Genomic DNA, 10182 nt, shown 5'->3' with positions numbered 1-10182 from the left:
GCGTTGTTTGGCATAGATACTTTTGTAGCCAGAGATCTGGCCGTTGATGGATTCTGCAAGATTAGGGAATTTAGGAATGCCTTGCGACTGAGTGCATCGGCAACTACATTCTCCTTCCCTGGTCGATACTTGATTTCAAAATCATATTCCTCCAATACTTCAATCCACCGACGTTGCCTCATGTTGAGCTCGTTCTGGGTAAAAATCCATTTGAGACTCTTATGATCGGTTACTAGAGTAAACTTGTTACCCACAATAGGTAGTGTCTCCAAAGCTTTAGAGAATGGATGACAGCTAGTAATTCCAGATCATGCGTGGCATAATTCTTTTCATGACTCTTCAATTTCCTTGAAGAGTATGCTACTGGATGACCTTCCTGCATAAGTACACATCCCAAGGCAAGAATGCTAGCATCAGTTACTACCTCGAACTCCTTATTGAGGTCAGGAAGTTTTAGAATAGGTGCTGATACCAAACTTTGCTTCAATTTTTCGAAGCTATTTTGTTCTGAAGTTGACCATGTAATGGAAGTCTGCTTCTTTAGTAAATCTGTAAGAGGTGCTGCAATCAAAGCATAGTTTTTTATGAAGATCCTATACCATCCTGTCAATCCAAGAAAGCTACGTATCTCTTTGACGGATACTGGTATTGGCCATTCAAGCACATCTTTGACCTTGGCTGGGTCTACTGATATTCCTTCTGATGATACTATGAATCCCAGATATTCAATCTGACGCTTGAAGAATGCACACTTCTTCATTTTTGCATACCATTTATGAGACCTCATTGTCTCAAGGACAATCCGAAGTTGAGGTTCATGATCTTCTTCCTGTTTAGAATAGACTAAAGTGTCATCGAAGAAGACAAGCACGAAATCATCAAGATATGGTCTAAAAATATCTTGCATTAGTCTGTTGAAGGTGGCAGGTGCGTTTGTAAGCCCGAATGACATAACCAGGAACTCAAAGTGCCCATATCTTGTATTGAAGGCCGTCTTTGGAATATCTTCTTTCTTGATCCTTATCTGATAGTAACCTGTCCTGAGATCAATCTTGGAGAAGATCTTTGCACCTTGAAGACGATCAAGAAGCTCATCTATTCTAGGAATAGGATACTTGTTCTTGACTATTGATTGATTCAACCCTCGGTAATCAATACATAGTCGAAGTGTCCCTTCTTTCTTTCTCTGGAATAGTACTGGAGCTCCCCACGGTGAATTGCTAGGCCGGATGTAACCCTGATCTAACAGTTGCTTGAGTTGTTTCTTCAACTCAATTGCTTCTGGTATGGACATTCTATAAGGTCTCTTTGCAATTGGTGCAGCTCCAGATACTAGCCTAATCTCATGATCTACTTCTCTTTGAGGTGGAAGTTCAGTTAATTCCTCAGGGAATACATCAGCGTATTCCTTTAGCCAAGAAGGTCCCTCATGAGACTCTTGCTTTTGATCCAACTTGTTGAGTTTGATCAGGTAAATGGGTAATCCTTTTCTGACTCCTTTTATGATTCGAGATACTTTGGCCAATTGGATTCTTGGCACTCCTGCCTCACCTTGAGTTGTGACAAATTCCCTTTCAGATTTTCGAAAGGAAACTTGACCCTTTCCACAATGAATGTGGGCGTCATTAGGCTTAAGCCAATCCATCCCGAGTAGACACTCATGGATACCTAAATTCATGACTCTGAATTTGATTAAAGTCTTCTTTCCCCCCAGAAAGAATTCCACCTTAGTAGTTTGCCTGGTACAAGTTACCTCACGACCGTTTGCCAATTCCACAAGCAGGGTAGGTGCTTCTACTGTGGCTATTCCTAATCTTTTTGCACATGATGGTGAGATAAAGGAATGTGTACTGCCACAATCAATCAAGGTTTTGAAACCTTTACCTTGATAGTCCGACGGTGTCTGAATCACCGAGAACTGGCGGTTCGGCCCTTTCTTGTGTAAAGCGGCATGGACTGTCGCTCTTTCAAATTCTGCTTCCATAGTCGGAACTTCCTCTTCTTCTTCTTCGCATCTTTGCCTATTGGCAATGCAAGCAGTTCTTCCTCTTCCACGGGTGGCGGCTCCTTGACCGCGGCCTGCACCTTGGAAAGGCGTTTGACGATGTCCTCCGCTAAGCTTGGGACATTGCCTCTTGAAGTGACCGGGTTCGTTGCAGTGGAAACAACGGAGGTTTCGGCCCTTACTTTGAGTAGGAACAAAGTTGTTGACGTTATTTGTCCTTGCTTTCTTCCTTTGTCCCTGATTATGACCTTGAACTCTCTTTATTTGAGGTCTGAATGCTTCTCCGTTCGGGTCACTATAGGACCAAGTTTTGTTACCCCTTGGTCTAGCTTGCACCTCCTGAATTATAGGCGCCGCTCGAATGAGTGCATCCTGAAGATCTGATGGACGTATAGATTCGAGACGGGTATTTACGGGTGGATTTAAGCCCGCACAAAATTTGGACACCTGCTGCGTCATGTCCATTTGTGGCGCATACTTTAAAAGTGAGACGAATTTAGAGTAGTATGCGTCAAGAGTGAGTCCTAGCTGTTTTAGCTTGTAGAACTCATTCATTTTTTGCGTACGATATGCAGGTGGCAAATATCTTCCCTGCACGGCTTTCTTCAACTTCTCCCAGGTAACGGACCCCTCTGAAGTCCCTTGATCCCTGCACCATTGCTTCCACCAAAGTCTGGCTTCGCCGGTGAGTTTTAACTTGGCGAGCATGGCCTGATTGGTAGGTGCAGTACCAGCTGCTTCAAAGTAATCCTCCATGGATTCAATCCAAATTTCAGCATCAGACTGGACGAATCTGCCTCTCCCGTCAAACTCGGGTGGCTTTATCTGCTTGAGGAGGAACTTCTTCTCCTGGGTCACAACAGTACTTGATGTAGGAGGCGAATTTGGAACCTGTACCTGGGGTTGTGCCTGGATAAAAGTTTTCTTAACGTTATTATATGATAATCGATGTTAGCTTATCTTTCATTTTTAGTTCAGCTATCTCGTAAACAATGCAGCTACTTAACTTTTTAACATCCCTTATGCACAGCCAGATATTGATAAAAGAAGTCTTTATTTGTATTTACATGGGCGTAGCCTTATACAACGTCTCGTGTGATGATAATCCAATCATTACATTCAGTTTGGGGAGAATAACGTTGTATTGCATTTGTCTACAGGAACTGTGTAATAGTAGGGTTTTGGGTCATGGATCTTTAGGAATCGATAATTCATTGGAAGTTCAGGATACCCTTTCCGTTGGAATCTATACTTCTCATGGCGGCCCAACACTTTAATCCTGTCGGCTGGGATTACACGAGTTACTTCCTCATATACATATGAGTTCATTTCAACCCTTCGACCTTGAACATGTAAAGTCGAATTTACGTGAGCTTCCACAAAAATGAATAGCTTCACGACTTTCAAGTCTTCCAACCACTTGATCCTTTTTAGGTTGGTCTGTAGATAAGCAAACCGATGGGCGGCTACATAGTAGATTCCTGAAGACCCCATCCATCTTCGTTCTATGTATAGAGTTGATGGATTATAAATCTGCTCCAGGATGTTCATCATCCCAATTCTTTGTCTATAAAGGGGAGAATGCATTGCAGTCATAAACATGACCCGAAATACCAAAAACTTGTTCCACGCTTCATAGTTCTGCAAGACAGCATAAAAACAATTCATTTTATTGAGATCCCATAAAAACAATTCCGTTGTTGGTCGGCTCTGATACCAACTTGTAACGTGTCCCCTACTAGTATCATCTATGACACGTCTTAGCAGTCCATCGGAAAAGATGTCTAGAAAACTCCGCCCGACACTCCCATGGAATGTTACGGGTTTTGCGATCTAGGTCTTTCCGCGTCTGCCACGTAGCGGAAGTATCCTGGCCGTTCCCACTTAGGATCGACCGGAATTAGGGTTTTCCTGATTGGTCATTAGCTAACAACAACTAGCGTCAGACCCGAGCGAACTACTTTACGCAGAAACGCCAGGTCCGAAGCGGATTCACGCTGCACTTGGTTCAAGGAGAATGGGAAACGAGAGGGATGCAAGGCTCAACCTCTCTGCCATAAGGCATAGTCCCATTCCGTTCCTCTAAAACAGCGTAAATCGGGTAAGACGTAACTCTAGGTCATCGTTCTCGTTATTCGTTTTGATGATGATGATCATCCCGCTGTTCTTCGAGATTTTTGAGAAAAGTTCACAGCTAACCGGGACCACCCAACGGTAGGATGGACCCATGGCCCATCCTCCGTACTTTCCTCGGTTTGTTTTAGTTATGTAATTATCTAACACATTAATTTGACATATAACAATCAGCTTCTTTAATTAACCCTGTTAAGCACTGGTTCCTTTACGTAATCTTATCACGTGACATAGAAAAACAATATCAAGCAAGTTCTTTTAACATTTCATCATTTTATCTTTGAAATACAAGGAGTTCCGCCCGTAGGCTTGTCCATAATCCACCCGAAGGCTATCCAGTGATCCTCGGGGATCACTATTCCAAGCTTCCGCCCGTAAACTAGTATGCGGGCCTCGAGATCCAATCCCGAGTCACATTAGCCTCTTGTGCAGGACTCGAAAGGCGAGGGATTTACGGCCAGAGCCCCCGGGCACCCAAGCGTCCTCCTGCTCCAAGTAGAGCTCAACGGAGAGACCTCTCACGGCGGGTTCAGTCCACGTTCCCGGCGCAGTCAACAACCCCCTTGGTTAGGGTCGGGCAGGCAGTCGGGGGTAACTGAAGCTGCCTCTCCCTTCAGGCCTTTAACCTGAAGTATAGGTACTCATTTAATTTTTAATTCATAATTCAAACAGAGCCCTAAAATCTCTAGCAAGCACAAACATTTCCATTAATCAACCCAATTGTTTGGCAAACTGCTAAGGAAGTGTTCTTTCCTTTTTGAGTGTATCAGCACTCATTCCCAAGGTGTCTTGTAAATTGGCAAGATCTTTTACATTCCGGTGTAGGGCATACCCAACTTGGTTAACCCTAAAGCTCCTTAGATATGCTAGTTTCCGGTTTACAACTTTCCTTATTTAGAAGGATATCCAAAAATACGTCTTTTTGCAAGATAACTTGCGTAGGGATCAGCCATCCTTGATGAGGGTTTTTTACCCTTTCTCCTTGTGAATCAATCACAAGACTAAATGATTTCGTACTTGTTGCGCAAGTCCTGCGATGGAATAATCTGTTTAGATCCTTTAAGCTGACGTATGTCAGGCCTAGGGTTTCTTCTTTTAAGAACCTTAGGGACAAACCCTAGTTCCTTATCTTTACGAATTTATTGTCTCTACAGTAAGGAAAGTAGTCAAGTGTTTAGGGTATGAATGTTTCTATGTTTAGATTGGTTTAGTTATCTTTCGGAAGGTAATATTAATCGTCTTGTCACGATTTTTCTATCCTTGTGACAATTTACTTTCCAGTCAATACAGCTTAATTTTAACTTCCATTTTCCTTACAGATGAACTCATGCCAAATAACAACATTTGCCTTGCTAAGATGTGCAATTAGCAAAGATAACTTCCTAATAATTTGAGCATCGAAAGAAACCTTTCATGAATTTAACCATTTACAACGATTCATTGCGAAAGGAATAGACTAATGGTGCAAGATATAATTTCTACACCTTAGGATTTAACTAAAATATACTACTAAAGTAAATGGATAATCTTGCTCGTAATTTATAATGCTTGATGCAAATTGAAGAAAGCTAAGTTCTATACATTGTCATTTATAAGCTAAACTCCTTCGTTACAAATAACTCGAACAATTATATCCTATCCTTAACAATTTTTCTTTGCATGACCGACTTAAAACCGAATTAAAGCCAAGAAGAAAAACCTGGTTTTGGATACCGGGAGATGACCCTCCCGCAGCTACACCTTGGACTTTCTTCGGCGGCATCGTAGTTCGGATGTGAGATAGCCTTTATCTCTTTCTTCTGGAATTCCACCGTCTCTTTGGATCAAAAAAGTTTATGGGTGAGTGTGGTTTTGCAACCACGGAACCCTTGGAGGATTTTGACTTGGGGTAGAAGGAATAGAAATCACTTATTCTCCTTCCTTCCCTTTCTTTTATCTTTTTCCCACTCTTCCTCCTTCACTCCATTTTTTTCACTCCCTTTACATTCCCTCCCTATCTTTTATCTTTTTCCCACTCTTCCTCCTTCACTCCTTCTTTTCACTCCCTTTACTTTCCCTCCCTATCTTTTATCTCACGGCCTACCTTTTACCTTACGGGATATCATCTGAGGCCATAATGATGATTTTGGGTTTTGATAATAATGGGAATATGGGGGATTAAGAAAAAGCATAGGGGTTTGTGGGAATAAAAGAGTTATGAGGGGGTGAAAAAGGGCCTTTAGGGGAATAAACCACGGGGGGGTTTGTTCCCAAAGCCTAGGAAAGGCTTAAGGGGGAAAGGGAATTTAAAACACGGGGGAAGGGGGGTGTGGTTCCAAAAAAACCATGGGAAGGGGGCTAAGGGGATTTTTAAAACCCGAGGGGGGAGTGCGTTGGTTCCCAAGGCCAAGGGAGGGCCTTCAGGGGAAAATGGAATTTAAAACCTAGGGGGGGGAATAGTAGGGAGAATTTTGGGGGGGAAAAAGGCTTATAGAGCCCTAAGGGGGAAATTCCAGGGGGGTAATCTTAAAGGCTTATAAGGAAGGGAGCCTAAGGGTTAAACCTTTTATGAGGGGGGGGGAAAAAAATCATGGGAAGGGGGTTTAAATGAACTTCAGTGGAACCCCACGGGAAAGGGGGCCTTGGAGGAGGCCTTAGAAGCTTTCAAGAAGCTTCTGGACCTGAGTTGGCCACGTGGATAAAGGCCAGTCGATTGGCAACTCGGCGGCACCTGACGTTGGGAGCGGCGGCTTGATCTTCAGACGACGACTTCTCCAATCGGCGGGCAGCTGGTGTAGCCCGGCACTCAACGGCCTTACCACCCTCCTCACGTAGAGATTCTCAGCTTTTCCTCCTCTCTCTCAACGCATTCAGAGCGGCGCAGCTCTATCTCTCACTCACACGATGCCTCAGAGTGAACATTGCTCTCTTCTCTCTTTCTCTTGCCCTGGCGGTGTCTCGATCCTCAGCCCTCCCTCACGAGTTGATCAGAGAGACTTGCTCTCTCCCTCTCTATAGTGTGATGGCGCACAGCGTCTTCTCCTCCGATCTCTGGCGGCCTCCGTGATTTAAATAGGGGAGGGGAGGGGGATCTTCCCTCCCCTGCGTGTCATCAGGCATGTTCCCCCCCTCATTCCAAGCTCCACCAAGGAGCTTAATGGCTCCTTCTATTTCCCCTCCCCCTCCAGCTCCTCAGTCGGGTGGAGGGATAAGGGGGAAATTTTAAAAAAAAATCATTTATCCAAGTTTCATATTCATTTGAGGTAGTTCACGCGCGTGCTTCTATTTAGCGAATCGAAATATTACAGCATAGATGGATGGTTACTCCTCTTACTAGAATTTGACTTCTCTGTGGTTGTACGCAAAGGTTAGCAGCACTACATGGCCGACCATATGTCCCGCATACCCACAGGAGAAGCTGCTGGGCAAGGCGTGCTTGACGAGTTGCCGGATGCCCATCTTTTTAACTTGTCTAGTGAAGAGAATTATTTAAAGCGGATCTGATGCCGTATTGGGCCAATGACATAGTGCAAGTGCTAGAAAATGGACTACTAGAGTGACCCATTGAGAAGGCCAGACTGAAGAGACTTATCTTGAAAATTCAGCCATACCAACTGATAGCTCGCCAACTCTACAGGTTGGGACAAGACGGTTTATTTCGCAGATGCGTATGTGAACACAAGATGCACAATGCATTGAACGAAGCACATGGCGAAATCGCTGGAGGACACTTTAGCAGGGACACAATAGCCCGAAAAGTGCTACAATCCTAGCTATGGTGGCCCACCCTCTTCCGCGATGCAGCTAAATTTGTAAAGCACTGCGATGAGTGCCAAAGGACCAAAGTGCCTGTGCGAAAGGACAAGATGGAGTTGACCCCTGTCATAGCCCGACAACCCTTTGAAAAATGGGGCATCAATTTTATTGGACCTATCAGTCCTACAGCACAATATTGCCAAGCTCGATACATCATAGTGGTGACCGACTATCTAACGAAATGGGCAGAGGCATGAGCCGCGAGGAAGAATGATGCTAGGACCACCGCAAAGTTCTTGTGGGAGCAAGTCATTTCACGGTTTGGTTGCCCAACCGAACTTGTAAGCGACCAAGGCACACACTTCATTAATGAAGTGATTGCCCACTTGCTCTCTACCTTCCTAATAATTCATCGGAAGTCCTCTCCCTATTACCCTCAGGCTAATGGCCAAGCCGAATCCACAAATAAAATCCTAGTCAATGTGCTTACAAAAATCGTGTCTACTTCAAGAAGTGACTGGGACAACAAGCTAATGGCGGCCTTGTGGGCCTATCGCACAGCTTATAAAATGACTGTAGGGCAGACGCCCTTTAGGCTGACATACGGAACTGAAGCCATTTTACCCTTAGAATTCTTCATCCCTAGCTTGAGGCTAGCAATCCAGGAGCGTTGGGAGGGAATAGAGGCTTGGACCAACCGCTTGGTGGAACTCGAGTGCTTAACAAAGACCCGACTCCTCGCCACTCACTCTCTCATTTGTGAAAAGGCTCGACGAAAGATGTGGTTTGACAAGCATGTCAAGCAGCGAGACTTCGAACAAGGGGACCTTGTTCTACTGTACTCAGTAAAAGGACATAAACAGAAGTTAAAGTTTCGGGGGCTAGGGCCTTTCAAAGTACGCATGATCGGTAGGACCGGGAATGTCGAGTTGGAGACTCTTGACGGTGAAGGAATAGGCTTTTTTAACGGTAGTCCCATTAAGAAATACTATCCTCCTTCACATCCATTACATGAGCCACCCATGCTAGAACCCCCACTGAATGTCCGCATGGCTACTGTAACTGACCTTACAGATCAGGACGAAGAAGCAGTGGCACCGGCGTACCTACGGATCACAGTCACATCAAGAGCGGTGTATTCTTTCGACGCCTTGATTGATGAAGGTGCCGACTACAACATCTTGATGCATGACCATTGGACACACATTGGTCAACCGAAACTATAGCTCACTAATGCTAAACTCACCCCGTTTGGGGGTACCGCTTACCCACTCCTAGGGAAGTGCAAGCTGGTCATTTCCATCGAATCTGAAAGTTTACCAGCCTTCTTCCATGTGTTACCTGACACTAAAGGAGTCGGTAATGTGTCACTATTGGGTCGCACTTTCAAGAAGCAAACTGATTGCAATGTGGATTACAACCTAAACTGCATACAACTTGCTATCGACAATGTGTGCATAGTGACGATCTTCAGCAAGGGCTGTCTTAATTCCCCCACCTTTACGAAGCCACCGGTAGAAACCTCTACGACCACACTTCAGCCCGAGTCTGAATAGATGGAAACTACGGCCTTGTGCCGGGCTCTCGACCCCAGGCCCAAACCCACCAAGAGCGCTCACAAGGCCAAAGAGTCCAAGTTTCTATGGGTGCCAAAACAGCAAAAACCACATCCGGGTAGACCACCCAAGTATGATCCTAAACGTCAAAATTATCAACTGTCCTGACCTAAGAGGCAGTCTAGGCGCTATCGCCGTAGACACACAACCATGCCGTGCTGGACTCCCAAAGATCTCTTGCAGGCACAAGGATACTACGAGGGAAATCCCTAGATTTGGGTGCCTAAAAATGGCCAGCTAAGAAGCTCATCTACAAGCAATCTCACCCCAATGAAAGAGGCTTGCACAAGTGGCGCCCATAACATAGTCAGTAGGCCATGGCCAGCTATGGCTAGCAAGTCTCAGCTCATCTATCAACCAAAGCAAATGCCACAGACCTTAAACCTACCTAATCTAGAGAACTTAAAAACCACTATGACTTCATGCGAAGATCCATTAACTACTTTAGTCAATACATCTGTGATGCAGGACTTTGCTGCGCATAGAGCTCTTGAATCTTCTCCCATAAATCCCATGCACTATGACTCTCATTTTCAACAACATTATGATGGACCTATTCTGAGAGTGACAAAGTAACGGTAGACTTGCATAGCTCAACAACTTCCATCCAAAGATCATCATCCATATCCTCAGGTTTGACACCTTTGAAATGCAAGGGTTTAATCTGCAATTTTTGCACCAAAACCTGTCATA

The sequence above is a fragment of the Lygodium microphyllum genome, chromosome 15, assembly GCF_053477565.2.
Source record: "Lygodium microphyllum isolate KBCC chromosome 15, Lygodium_microphyllum_v1.1.10, whole genome shotgun sequence".
NCBI lineage: Eukaryota > Viridiplantae > Streptophyta > Polypodiopsida > Schizaeales > Lygodiaceae > Lygodium > Lygodium microphyllum.
This window is presented reverse-complemented; position numbering follows the sequence as displayed.